This window comes from Panthera onca, chromosome B2 (genome assembly GCF_046562875.1).
Source record: "Panthera onca isolate mPanOnc1 chromosome B2, mPanOnc1 haplotype 2, whole genome shotgun sequence".
Lineage (NCBI taxonomy): Eukaryota > Metazoa > Chordata > Mammalia > Carnivora > Felidae > Panthera > Panthera onca.
The window spans coordinates 55604912-55620580 of record NC_138343.1 but is presented as its reverse complement, the minus strand read 5'-3'; the positions used below and the strand labels follow the sequence as shown (position 1 = coordinate 55620580).

The following is a 15669-nucleotide window of genomic DNA, read 5'->3' as shown; positions in this document are numbered from 1 at the left end:
GGTGGCGCAGTCGGTTAAGCGTCCGACTTCAGCCAGGTCACGATCTCGCGGTCCGTGAGTTCGAGCCCCGCGTCAGGCTCTGGGCTGATGGCTCGGAGCCTGGAGCCTGTTTCCGATTCTGTGTCTCCCTCTCTCTCTGCCCCTCCCCCGTTCATGCTCTGTCTCTCTCTGTCCCAAAAATAAATAAAAAACGTTGAAAAAAAAAATTAAAAAAAAATAAAACCAACTGATTGATCTTAAACTCATGAGGTGATAAATCCTGGACTGGTCACTGACCTAATGGGGAGTACAAATCTGAATCCTGCCAAAATAATGAATAGGTGCTTTGTTTATACAGCAAGACTACTTTCTAGAAAAAACAAGCACAGACAGCTCATTGCCTACACAACATCAAACTTAAATGGGCCCGGATATTCCCAAACACAACACGGCTCAGTCAGTAGTAGCCAGAGACTTTGATCTCCTAATGTGTGATAGAAACTCTGAATTTTTAATTATAAAATATAAAACAATCAAAATAAAACAAAAAATAAACAGGCAAACCAACAAGCCAACCAACCACAAAATACGTCTCAATTTCCCTTCCTGGATATGTATACTTCTATATGCCCCCTCCCGCCAGTAGTTCAGAATTCTTAATTTGCACACAGGAATCATCAGTGCTCAGGATCATGTTTATATTCCCCAGATAAAACCAACCTCTCTTACTGTTGTGCCAAAGTTTCACAGTGAATCTCCAAAGAGGATTTAAAGACCGTTCATAACAAGGTTTGTTATTCTCTTCTCTTTGTCCCAGGAACATCAGCAGCATCTGCTCTCCATTTTTAAAAGCTTGGGAAAAGGGAAATATTTGGAAATTTCTAATCGGGATATTGTTAGTTTTGCTCATTTTATTTATTTTTTACTTGTTTTGAAAAATAGGTCTTACTGATGGCATTGAGGTATCTACACTTCATGTGATTTTGAAAAAGAAATTTGTAGGGGCGCCTGGGTGGCTCAGTCGGTTAAGCGGCCGACTTCGGCTCAGGTCACGATCTCGCGATCCGTGAGTTCGAGCCCCGCGTCAGGCTCTGTGCTGACAGCTCAGAGCCTGGAGCCTGTTTCAGATTTTGTGTCTCCCTCTCTCTCCGGCCCTCCCCTGTTCATGCTCTGTCTCTCTCTGTCTCAAAAATAAAATAAACGTTCAAAAAAAATTTAAAAAAAAAAGAAAAAGAAATTTGTAGAAAAATACTAGCCTGAGTTTAGAAACTTGGATTTCTTAAGACTGATTTTTTTTATTATTATTTTTTTTTAATGTTTGTTTAATTTTGAGAGAGAGAGAGAGAGAGAGAGCAGGGAGGAGCAGAAAGAGAGGGAGAGAGAGAATCCCAAGCAGGATCCATGTTGTCAGCACAGAGCCCAACACAGGGCTCAGTCTCACGAATCATGAGATCATGACCTGAGCCAAAATCAAGAGTCAGATGCTCAACTGACTGAGCCACCTGGGAATAATATCTGCATTTAATCAGTTTTTATTTCATTCTTTGTTTTGCAAAGTCATTCCATATAAGCTTGGGCTTAAGAGTTACTGTATGGATAAATTATATACACATTTGTCTTAAAATGCTCAATATCATTCAGTGTCTCCAGCTAGAATAAAAGGGGAGTTAGGTAATCTATGTAAATAAAATTAAATCCTGTCTGTGTGTCATTACATCATATAAAAACGATTGGGCATATTTTCCTCAAATTTGGGACATATGTTTGGGATGTTCTATTTGTAAATATTGGCTAGAGGCTCACACAATCGTCCAGGTGCCTCAAAACAAAATGCCATGGTTTTCCATAATAAATGAATCTGAGGTACAGGGAGAGGCATAGGTGCCTCATATGCAGGGTTATGCCATTGAGAGAATACAAAATGGTTTCAAAGAAGAGCCCCCAGGTGAAACTCAGAAGCAGATACTCTGTAGGCAAGTTGATTCTTATAGAGGCAACAGTGGGTAGCAGGTATATATTTATTATCAATGGTTTATTCTATTCCCAAACAGCTAAATTATAGATTTCAGAAGGATCCACAATTAGGTTTAAATGAATGTTGTTTGTTAGAAGGAAATTACTAGATAGACATAGCTGGATTTTTTTGCACGGGAGGAAGATGATCTTGAATAGATTCAGGGAATTCAAGAAGAGAAATAAAAGTCACATGTGGTAAAACATAGTGTTACATGTTTCCCAAAGTCAACAAGTGTTTTACATTTTGGTACTGAAGATACATATTTTTTTCCAATTTTTTTCTGAAAAAAAATGTGTCTTAAGTTTAGCTAAATTAAACTTCTCAGACCACTACTCAAGTCATTGATTAGATAAAGCCTGTCTGTTTCATGGATAAAAATTTGCTGAGGCTACATCATGTATTTAAAAACATCTCTACCATGTTTTTATAAGATGCACAGAGAGTTATTCTACTGATATGCAACCCAAGAGAGGAAATAGAGTACTGTAATTTGGCGAGTTTCTTCTACTTTTATAGTATTTTATGATTGAGCTCTATCTATGAATGCTAAGCAATCAGCTTTAGTGTCAGACAGATGTGGGTTTCATTCCCAGCCTAGACACATTCTAGCTGTGTGATTTTGGAGTTTATGCCTCAATTTTATGAGGAGGAAAATGGGGATGGATACTACGTACTCTTGGGGGTGTAATCAGAACAAATTATGACATTTAATGTAAAAAATGTGCCTACAGTATCATATCCATTGAATGTTAGTTGTTATTGGTATTCACATAAATTTTAAGTGTAACTTGTTTATCATTGTGCATTGTCATATTTCCAAACTGGGCTGGTTTCTGATTGGGTGGTTTAAAAAATAATGGCATTTTTCATACTTCCTGGTCAAAAGTTCTCACTCTTTATTTCCCAATTTGAACCATTCAAGAGAAGTATATTATTTTCCATTGTTTTCTACATATTATCCCACTTTTTTCTTCCTGTGATGCTAACTACAATTTTCTTGAAAAACACACTAAAGATCGGTATTTTTTTAATTCCACAGTTCCCATATGGTCTTCATCCTTATATTATTGCTACATTTGTTAAGACAAACATATAATTTTTAATATTCTATTATCCCACATCGTAGCAACTCTAAGAGGTGTATTTCTTATGGCATCCATGGGAGAAGAGTTCTAAGTTGGGGGATTTCAGATATTAGTGGGGTGCCAAGAAGTGAACCCAAGAAAGATGATATAAATGTTCTGAGTGTCACTAAAATAAAATAAACATTCTTAAATTACATTTTTATTTATTTATTTATTTATTTATTTATTCTGAGAGAGACAAAGAGAGTGTGAGCAGGAGAGTGGCAGAGGGAGAGGGAGAGAGAGAATCCTGAGCAGACTCCATGCTTAGTGTGGAGCCTGACATGGGGCTCAATCCCATGAACTGTGAAATCATAATTTGAGCCAAAATCAAGAGTTGGACACTTAATCAACTGAGCCACCCAGGCACTCCTACGTTTACATATTTAAATCAATATTATTAAATATTTAAATCAATATTATTAAATCAATATTATTAAATATTAAGAGTAGAATTGTTCTACTCTTGTTGATGGATGGCAGGACAGGAGGATATTTAGTTTAGAAGCTGGGGTTATGACTGAGAAAATGTCTACTAATATTCCAAATTGTCTGGTAAATTAAGTACTCCCTTTCCTCCCCTGAAAGCAGTTACAAATTGCCTACATTTGGACGATAAGCTTAACAGAAATGAAGGAAATACCATTGTGGAAAGAGTCTGATGCACAACACACAACAGGGATTGGGCAGGAAATGAGTGGTGGATTGTCGGTGAGCAAAGCACTAGGAAACAAGGTTACAGAAGTAAGTGGAACCAAATTGCTAAGGGTCCAAAATCAAGGCAGAGAGGTTTGGCTTCCAGTCAATAGTCAATCTATTCTTTCTGACATCTTGTCCTTTAAATTGACTGAACAAAGAGATCAAAAAACAAAATCTAATGTCTCTTGACATTAGGGGGTGGAGTATGTCATTTAGGACTGACAGTGGAGTGAAGAAATGAAGGAAGACACAAAAAAAGCAACTGTAGTGTGGTGGCACTAGGTCCTGGCAAAGACCAGTCAGTCATCTGTGCTGTCTTTAGAAAACTGTCCTTTATGCTATGACACCTCTATCTGTAGAGTGTGTATTTTTAGATTTTATTGTAGCTCCCTATTTTATTTTATTCTCCTCTGTAAGTCATGTTTATTATGCTTTCTGTTTGGAGACACATGGTACTTAAATTTGCTGTCAGATTAACCAGCTATGTGGTCTTGGGTAAATTATCATCACCTCTGTAAATTTCCTCATGTGTAATTTGAGGAAAGAAATACTTGTTTCATTGAATTGTGATAGGGGGTTTACACATGAGATTAAGGATGAGAAAGAGATTTGCACAATCCTGGGCATAATCGCAGTGCCAACTTTACTCAAATACTTTAGTGCCAAATACCATGTTGTGCATGGAATTTAATAAATCCTTGAAATTATGACTGTTAGAGCTGGTATTAATATATTTTAGTAGTTGTTCATTGTCTCAAAGACATGTTCTGGTAAGTAACTTTATTAAACAGTATGGTAGATGATATAATATTAAAATCTTAATGTTTTTCTTTTTATGGCTATGTCTTATTGTATTTCATACCCTTAATATGAGTGCTGAAATCCTGGAAAGATATCAAACATATGCTGTTATGTTCTTTCCTAAATTAAAGAGGGTATTTCCTTTGAGGTTTCTATCACCAGAGAACATAGACATCCTAGGTAATATTTTTCCTTCTATACATGGATCTCTCTGGACACTTTCATTGTGTGTCAGTTTATAATTCCACTCTGTTCTTTCCCAAGTGAGTAAGTAAGAGTGAGAATGAATTTTCTCATTGTTTTGCCATGATTTCTTGGCATTCTCTGCTTCAATACTTATTTGCAAATGAAGAGCAAAATGACTTCATTACTCTTTCACTGCTTTTCACAACAGCTTCTACTGTTGCTCTTTGTCAATGGGTTAATAGCACAGCATGGCAAAATGCACTTTTTCTCTTCTTTATTCAGGTCCTCTTCTAAATATAAAACTGGAAATTTATATTTTATCAAATCCGGAGTAATTTTTAAATCATAAATATTTTTAGGTGACCTCCACTTAACAGCCTAAAATACAGCATATCAGACTGTAAAAATGGTCACATACAACATGACCTTTATATTAAAATGCATTTTTGATATAAACAAAATCACCAAAGACACTGAAACAAGGCCAAAGACACCAAAGACACTGAAGAAAGACAATCAGAGAAGGTCGACAATATGATTTTTTTCACTTTCAGTGAAAATGATACAGATACATTTTGAATTAAAAGTAAAGTAGGTTCTTTCTAAATTCTCTGTAAGTTAAATCAAATTTTAAAATCAATGAGTTCACTATTTTCAATTCTCTATACTCTTGTTGACAACTGAGAAATAGCTTTTATGATTTAAACAATTACCTCTAATAGTTCTATTTTATTAATCTATATTTAATCTAGTTTTTTGTAAATTTAACATGAGTTTTAAGTTTTTGAATTTTTTTGGAAAAAGTAAATCAAGGCACACCTGGAATATGATGTAGAAATTATGAACCAAAAGATAGTCCCTATCTACCCAAATTGTGAATAGAAATTCACAAACTGCACCTGCCTTGGGAGTATAATCATAAAATGATGTAAGGCTTCCATGTAAGTCTAAAAAGTGCTGAGTAAGACTCTTCATTTTCATTTTGAAACTTGGGATAGTCTATTGTTATTGGTTTGATTTCAATACTATATCAGTCATATACTTTCATTGTATAAAAAAAATCCCCTTTTTAAATTTTTTTTTAATTTTTATTTTAGAAACTGCCCCATTTTCAACTCAGAAAGGGCTCCTTTATGATCTCTTAGCTGAACCTGGTCAGCAATGCATGTTTACTGCTGTTTGGCATAAATCCTCCAGGGACTCTGGGCCTCTCATTATACTCCTCTTTTCCATCACTGTTCAGACAATGCTCCAAATTCTCCACAATAAAATCCAAGAAACCTACATACACTGCCTCCACAGTATAGCATTTAGAGATACAAGAGTATTAGGAATCAACATATTAAAAGGTTTAAATGTTCATTTATTCATATGTTTAGTTATCCAACAAATATTTATCAAGCCCTTTGTGCCACGGGCAGAAGAATATCTGAGTGAGCAAAACAAACACCCCACCATGTTGCCTTCCATTCTCAATTTCCACTCCCCACTTCTAGGAGATGCCTTTGATTTCTCTCTCCACTCCTGGGCTTTCTTCTGTTCTGTCTGAGTTCCCAGGTGAGAAGGGACTTTGGGAGGAGGCTATGTTAATATGCATTTAAAAATAACTTGGAGATCTTAATGAACAAGAAGATAGAATAGATCCCAATAGAATAGATCCCAAAGGCCCTCACTCGCCTCCGACGGCCTGCCTCATCGTCCGCACGCCCTGCCGCTGCCCCGCAGAAATGCTTCGATTACCCGCAGTACTTCGCCAAATTAGGCCAGTGTCCAGGGCACTGGCTCCTCATCTTACTCGGGCCTATGCCAAAGATGTAAAATTTGGTGCAGATGCCCGAGCCTTAATGCTTCAAGGTGTAGACCTTTTAGCTGATGCTGTAGCTGTTACTATGGGGCCAAAGGGAAGAACAGTGATTATTGAACAGAGTTGGGGCAGTCCCAAAGTAACAAAAGACGGTGTGACTGTTGCAAAGTCAATTGATTTAAAAGATAAATATAAAAATATTGGCGCTAAACTTGTTCAAGACGTTGCCAATAACACAAACGAAGAGGCTGGAGATGGCACCACTACTGCTACTGTCCTGGCACGCTCTATTGCCAAGGAAGGCTTCGAGAAGATTAGCAAAGGTGCTAATCCAGTGGAAATCAGGAGAGGTGTGATGTTAGCTGTTGATGCTGTAATTGCTGAACTTAAGAAGCAGTCTAAACCTGTGACAACCCCTGAAGAAATTGCTCAGGTTGCTACCATTTCTGCAAATGGAGATAAAGAAATTGGCAACATCATTTCTGATGCAATGAAAAAGGTTGGAAGGAAAGGTGTCATCACAGTAAAGGATGGAAAAACACTAAATGATGAATTAGAAATTATTGAAGGCATGAAATTTGATCGAGGTTATATTTCTCCATACTTTATTAATACATCAAAAGGGCAGAAATGTGAATTCCAAGATGCCTATGTTCTGTTGAGTGAAAAGAAAATTTCTAGTGTCCAGTCCATTGTACCTGCTCTTGAAATTGCCAATGCTCACCGTAAGCCCTTGGTCGTAATTGCTGAAGATGTTGATGGAGAAGCTCTGAGTACACTTGTTCTGAATAGGCTGAAAGTTGGTCTTCAGGTTGTAGCCGTCAAAGCTCCAGGTTTTGGTGACAATAGAAAGAACCAGCTTAAAGATATGGCTATTGCTACTGGTGGTGCAGTGTTCGGAGAAGAAGGGTTGACTCTAAATCTTGAAGATGTTCAGCCTCATGACTTAGGAAAAGTTGGAGAAGTCATTGTGACCAAAGATGATGCCATGCTCTTAAAAGGAAAAGGTGACAAGGCTCAAATTGAAAAACGTATCCAAGAAATCATTGAACAGTTAGATATCACAACTAGTGAATATGAAAAGGAAAAACTGAATGAACGTCTGGCAAAACTCTCAGATGGAGTAGCTGTGCTAAAGGTTGGTGGCACAAGTGATGTTGAAGTGAATGAAAAAAAAGACAGAGTTACAGATGCCCTCAATGCTACCCGAGCTGCTGTTGAAGAAGGCATTGTTCTGGGAGGGGGTTGTGCCCTGCTTCGGTGCATTCCATCCTTGGATTCAATAACTCCAGCTAATGAAGATCAAAAAATTGGTATAGAAATCATTAAGAGAACACTCAAAATTCCTGCAATGACCATTGCTAAGAATGCAGGTGTTGAAGGATCATTGATAGTTGAGAAAATTATGCAGAGTTCCTCAGAAGTTGGTTATGATGCTATGCTTGGAGATTTTGTGAATATGGTAGAAAAGGGAATCATTGATCCAACTAAGGTTGTAAGAACTGCTTTATTGGATGCTGCTGGAGTGGCCTCTCTGTTAACTACAGCAGAAGTTGTAGTCACCGAAATTCCTAAGGAAGAGAAGGACCCTGGAATGGGCGGAATGGGAGGAATGGGAGGTGGTATGGGAGGTGGCATGTTCTAATTCCTAGAATAGCGCTTTACCATTGTTAATGAACTGTGAGAGGAAGCTCAAGGCAGTGCTCCTCAAGAATAACTTCAGAGAAGTCAGTTGAAGGAAATGACTGAAGAAAAGGCTGGCTGATGTTTAAGAAAATCACTATAACCATCAGTTACTGGTTTCAGTTGACAACATATAATGGTTTACTGCTGTCATTGTCCATGCCTACAGATAATTTATTTTGTATTTTTGAATAAAAAGACATTTGTACATTCCTGATAACTGAATGCAAGAGCCATGTACCAATGTACTGCTTTCAACTTAAATCACTGAGGCATTTTTACTATTATTCTGTTAAAATCGGGATTTTAGTGCTTGCCATCACCAGATGAGAAGTTAAGAAGCAGCCTTTCTGTGGAGAGTAAGAATAATTGTGTACAAAGTAGAGAAATATCCAATTATGTGACAACCTTTGTGTAATAAAAATTTGTTTAAACTTAAAAAAAAAAAAAAAAAAAAAAAAAAGAATAGATCCCAAAGGCACAACATGGAGTGAGGAGGTGAGATTTACAAAAACCAAGGAAGAGGCCTCCCTCCAACCCCCCACCCCTGCATCTGGCTGGAGTGTTTGAGGATTTGGGGAACAGGAGGGTCAGGCTGGCTTACTACCTGAGGACTGTGAGAAGAGAGGCGGGTAAATAAGATTTGGGAGGACCTTTTGCTCTTTGTTATAGCCCTATTGCTACCTGTTTGAGAGACTTTAAATGTTGCTTGTTGTTTAGGGCTATTGGCATTGGACTTGAGCTTCTTCCTCTGTGACACCATGCTGAGACTGGCTAAGAGTCTGCCCTATTTTATTGGAATACACAAGTCCATAAAGGATTCTTTCCAGGACAAAAAAAAAATTGGGGAGAAAAGTGACCAGTTTCTCCACAGAGAAACCTGAGAAATAGTTACAGAGAGGTTGTGTAGCATTTCATTTTTCTAAGGCATTTCCCCAAATTGCTCAATGTTTTTTATTCTTACGGATTATGTCCTTGATTTATGCTAGTCTTATTACTGAAGTATATGAAACATAACTAGTGAAAATTAACCCTTTCTCAGTTTAAATCATTTTGTATTGACATCTACAAATTATTCATTTGCAGTGAAAAATACCGACTTTTCCTTCCTGTTCCCGCCCTTCATTCATAGTATATTTGATATTGTATTTACATTATTTGATATTATAACTGAACTCATATTTTTGTTAGTAATAACAGAGATTACAGAAGTATTTTGCAAGCCTAATGAGACAACACAAATGTAGTAAAAATTAGGTCTTGTGTAATTTTATGGTACCAAGGCACCCATGTTTATTTGTGCAGATAAATTTCTCTCTGCCCCCAAATACAATGTATATATTCGTATCACCATTTACAAAATGGAGATGTGTTAAAGGCAGAATGCAAATAGCAGTTAATCTGGTTTCAAACTTCATAGTTTTCTACTGCATCACACTAATCTCCCAAACTTTTTATAACCTTCCTCTGTAATGACGGATCCATTTAATACATATGTATTTATTTCAGAGAATTTCCATCAGCAGGCTTTAAAGAATTTGTGCTAGGCGATCTTTATTTGACATTTATGGTGTTAGTCTCCAGATAAATAGTACCAAATACCTTAATGTAATGATTTGCAATTCTGTTTTATAAATATTCAGGGGCATATTAGTTGATGTGTACAAAATCTTCCAGATTAAAATGAACCATTAGAATTTTGTAAACTGATATCACCAGCATATTATTACTATAATAGGAAACATAAAGACAGTGTCACTGGCACAAAAGCAAGTAGGTGTTTATAGGAATTGCTAAGCAAACATGTACTTGTCTTCTAAAGTATGTAATAGTCAAAAGTGTCAGTTAAATTCAAACCCAACCACCTTGATTAATTCCAAAGGAGGCAACACCTGTGATTGACAGCATCTTTCTCTAATCTGCATCCTTATTTGCATCATACAAGCATTACATCTCTTCACTGACCACATATTTTAAAGCTTGAGAACTGTTTCTCTGGAAAGCCTTGCCTAAAATTAGACAACAGAAACAGCTATTCCTTAGAGCATCTGAAACCAGTCCAGTAAAAATACAGTTAGAGGAAATATGCTGAAAGCAAAGATGCTACAAATTTCATTTCCAACACCTTTCAATCTTGACTCTTTGCCTGAGTCTTACAACTAAAAATATATTTAATATTAATAATAAACAACATGTGATAGAAAAAAACAATTATCTTTGACACTCGATTATGGAAGAAATTTTCAAAACTACTCAAGAATTTCTCCATGGCATTTCCCAAAGTGTCACTTACTAAGACTATTTGTGTTACGTCTGTCAACATATTTAGATTTTATATTTCATGTGAAGGCACCCTGCCAAACAATTGGTATTCTATAATTTTCCATGATTCCTTATTTCCGTTTCAAATAAGTTAAAATCAGGAGTGCCATAAAATATTCAAAAATGTATCATTTTCTATTCTGTTGGTAATGGTTTTGTGTTTTTCATTGTGTGTGTTTTTGTTTTTTTACAAATCATCCTCTCCAGAGTGCTACCGGTCTAGTGGTACCAAGGACACTTTGGAATCTTGTTCTTTGTGATTTCCACTTTTGTTTGCAAACTTTCTCTAAGAAAACAATACAGATGCTTTTAGAAGAACAATTATAAATTTATTGAATTTCTCTCACCAATAAGAACTTTAGAATGTTTAGATAGACCATATATAATTGAATTTTCCAATTAAAGATAATACAGCATGCATTTTAAATAGTTAATCTTTTTTTTTTTTTTGGATGTAGTTTAACATTAGCGCATATTTTTCGTATGTTACTTTTTCAAGTTATTTTATGAATAAGTAAACAAGTATAAGCAAACTGAAGTCTTCTCCAGTAAATTAAGTTTGCCATTTAGTGCCTGCCCTCAGGTTCAGACCTTTAAAAAAGTTAGGCCAGGCTTAAAAGACAGCATGAAGAAGACAAAAGTTAAAGCTGAAACCACAATCCTTCGCACACATTCTGGTTCCTTTAGGCTGCTAGTGTTCATTTAATTTTTGCTGATTAGCCAAATCCTACCATTATGATGGCCATCAATTGTATCAGGCAGCCTGTCTGTTCACCATAACTTGAGGCTAAAATGTGCTACCAGGGAAAAATGAAAGAGCTCTTATATTTTCTAAAATAGTTTGGTGTTTTACAAATGCCAAGGCATGAATCACCTACTTGGAGCATGTGACTTCATGAGCTTTACTTCATCTGTACTTAGAAGGAGAGCTTGCTAACTTTTGGGGTACCACTAAAACCTAGCAGATGAAACACAATTCTTAAATCTCAAAAAAAAAATTGGAAGAAGAGAATCAAGAACAGTAAATCCACTTTAATTATATTTTCATAATATTTTAATTTTGAGATATAAGAAGGTTTGGAACTATTACAACTGCTTTTTTATTATACATTTAGAAGAGTACTGTAAGAGAGGAATGGACACACCATTTTAACTTTTGTGTTTTTAAGAAGCATGTAAAGCGTCATGCAGAAAAAAAAAATGAATAAGGCAGTGTGAAAATTCAATACTTTTGGTGGGGCAGTGTTAGATAAGCCATGGGTTGGTATCCATCAGAGTTATCAGCATTGCTAACCTATCTATACAAGCAGATGTCTAGTTAAGAATGTTTTGCTTTATTCTTTTGAATACAGATAGAGTGACTACTCTCTTATACTTTTTCCACTGAATTCTTTGAAAGGATTGGAGTCCTTTGAACAGCAAACTATCTCTATGCAAAACCACTGCTTTCATTAATATTTTAGATAGCTGCTGATGGAATACTATCTACTACAGACAAACCGAGCTTTCATTTCAGAAACACAGCAATCATTTATTTAGAGCCAGTAGTATTATATCCATTTTATAAGTGGATAGAAATCATCCACTACAGGTTGATGAATTTGCTTAATGTCATATAACAGAACTGCATTTTATGTTGGACTCTAACTAGCTTTGGGAAATATACTAATTCTCATGGGCCATATTTGATACAGCTATAAAGTAAGGCTAGGAGGAGAAGGAGGCTAACTTTTCATGTTACTAAGTTATGGCAAATACCACATACAACATTGAACTAATCTATACTTGGAGTTTTGTTTAATTGTTCAAATTCAGCCAACACTTATCAAATGTTTAATATATACACCAAGCTGACAATAGGGACAGATATTAAGATGAACACCCAGAAAAAATCTACCTGTCAAAAACTCATGAACTACTGAACGAGAGAGATACAAGGCTATACTAACAAGCAGAATATTAAGTTCAGATAACAAGTGCTCTGGCCAAATGGAGCAAACATGAATTGGATGTACTCTTTCACCTAAAACAACAAAGAACACACAAAACACATGAAACAACAGCTTTATGACACTGAACACTGGGCATTGATGGACGGCAGTATCTGAGAGATGGGAAACCAATGAGATGAACCCAGCAATTGCCCCCGCTTACAGACTTGAGAGAGTTTCTGGGCTGTGATATAGTAAGGAGGGTCTCAGGGTGAGTTCACCAGACTCCCGGAATTGAGCTGGGAATCCAGGGAAGCCAAGGCAGATAGAGATTCTAAGAGTTCTGGATAGGAGAGAGACGCACTAGCACACATATGTGAATAAATATCTGAGTTTGGGGAAAAGATTACTGCCTAAAAGAATCAATAGTAACAGGATCCAGCATTTACACAGGACTAGGAATAGGGCCCAATCCCAATTTTCATACTGGAACACATCATTTATTAATGAGGCATTGAGTAGAGTACATACAATGGTCTCAAGAGTGGGGAATAATGAGCCCTAAGCTAAGTACTGCTGTGGTCCACCTAACAGATTCTAAAAATCAGAAGCAAGGCTGAAAAGAAAATTTGGTTTCCATGTAACTAAACTGCATCCCAAAACAAAGCTCTAGAACATTTATATGAAAACAAAAATATCCAACACTGAAAAAAGTAAAATTCACAAAGTATGGCATCCAACAGAAAATACCAAACATGCAAAGAAGTAGGAAAACCCACATCATAAAGAGAAGAATCAATTAAAACTTACCCAGAATTTGACACCGATGTTAGAATTAGTAAAAAAGACACTGAAATAATTGTTATAACTATATTCTAATTGTCCAAAATATTAAGCAGAGACATGGAGAATATTTTTACAAGACACTAGATATGATAATTACCAAATGTCTAGATATGATAATTACAATATGTAAGATGAAAAAGCAACTGAATGAGATTAATAGCAAATAAGACATTGAAGAAATGATTAGTGAACTTGAAGACTAGTAATATAATAGAAACCATTCACAATGAAGCACAGAGAATAAAAAAATAAACAGAACACAGTTATGGAGTAATTTCAAGAAGCTAAGTATAAAGGAGTAAAAAAAAAGGGAGGGATAGAAAATTATTTTTAAAAGTTTTAGCCGGAATTTCTCAGTTTTCATGAAAATTATTTAAGCCCGCACATCCAGGAAGTACAATGCACACTAAAAACAAGAAACGGGAAAACTACTTTAAGGCACATCATAATTAAACTGATTTAACTAACAACAAAGAGAAAATTATAAACCCAAAGAAAAAGGACACATTATGTGCAGGGGTACAAAGATAAGGGTAATAGCAGATTTCTCATAAGAAATAGTGCATGCAAAAAGACTGTGGAGCAATTTTTAAAGTCTGAAAAGAAAAGGGAAAAAAAATCTGTCAGTTTAGAATTCTATACACAGAAAAAAAGAAATCTTTCAAAAATGAAGGTGAAATAAACACTTTTTCAGACATAGAAAATCTGAAATAATTCATCAACAATAGATTCAAACTACAAAAAGATATATATTAAGGTACTTAATAGGCAGAAGTAAAATGGTTATGAAAATCTGAATTACATATGGAGTGAAAAGCCTCAGAAATGATAACTACATGAGCAAATACATAAAATGGTTTTCTTAGAACTTATATTGCTTAAAAACATAATTGACTAAGGGGTGCCTAGGTGGTGCAGTCAGTTAGGCGTCAGACTCTTGATCTCAGCTCAGGTCATGGTCTCACAGGTTCGTGAGTTCGAGCTCTGCATCAGACTGTGGGCTGATGGCATGGAGCCTGCTTAGAATTCTGCCTCTCATTCTCTCTGCTCCTCCCCTGCTTATGCTCTCTCTCTCAAAATAAATAAATAAACTTAAAAAAAAACATAATTGACTAAGATATATGAAAATAAATTGTATGACAATAGCGTAACAGCACAGGGGAGAAATGGAAGTAGACAAATATAAGATTCTTACACAGTAATGAAGTGGTGTATCACATGAATATAGATTGTGACAACTTGAATATTTATACTATAAATTATAAAGATACCACCAAAATAACAATAATAAGATAACAAGGGAAATTAAACTGGATGATAAAAAAATACTGAATTAATTCATGAGAAGTCAGAAAAGACATAAAAAGGGAACAAAGAACAGATGGGACAAATTGAAAACAAATAGCAAAATGATAGTTTTAACCCTAACCATGTCAATAATCACACAAAATATAAATGGTTCTCAATATCCCCATTAAAAGGCAAAGATTGTCACATTGAATAATTTTAAAAGATCCAACTTTATGCAACTTACAAAAAATGTACCTTCAATATGAAGATACAAATAGGTTACATATAAAAGGATGTAAAAATGTAGACCATTCCGATCAAAAGGAAGTTGATGGGAAGTATGTGAAAAAATTGGAACCTCCATAAGTTATTAGTGGGAATGTAAAATAGTGCATAGACTGGAAAACAGTTTGCCACTTCCATAAAACTACACATAGCAGTACATACATACAGCAATTCCATCCCTTGGAATATATCAAAAAGAAACAAAACATATGTCCATACAAAAATTTATAGCCAGATACCCAGTGCAGCATTATGCACAATAACCAAGAAGTAGAAACAATTCAAATACTCATCACCTGATGAATGGATAAGCAAAATGGAGTATATCCATACAGTGCAATATTATTTGGTAATGAAAAGGAATGAAGTGTTGATACCTGTGTCAACATGGATGAAATATGTTAGGTGAAAGAAGCCAATTACAAAAGACTACAGAATGTGTGGTTCTGCCCATATTAAATGTCTGGAACAGGTGATTTTATAGAGATAGAAATGAGAACAGTTGTTGGCTAGACTAAGAGATTTGCAGGAATGGGGTAAATGAAGAGTGACAGCTAATAGATACAAGCTTTTTTAAAGAAATGATGAAAATTTAAAAATTAGTTCATGTTGATAGCTCCCTGACTCATAAATATACTAAAAAACAATGCCTTGTAAACTGTAAACATAGGAACTTGATGGTTGTAAATAATATGTCAAAAA

The 15669-nt window shown here is 35.6% G+C and overlaps 1 protein-coding gene and 1 pseudogene across 6 annotated transcripts in view; both read left to right on the top strand.

Annotated features, from left to right (window-relative positions):
• KHDRBS2 (KH RNA binding domain containing, signal transduction associated 2) overlaps positions 1-15669 on the top strand; it is a 600763-nt gene that overhangs the window by 510214 nt on the left and 74880 nt on the right. The window lies entirely within an intron of this gene.
• LOC144616389 (60 kDa heat shock protein, mitochondrial pseudogene) lies at positions 6470-8518 on the top strand (annotated as a pseudogene).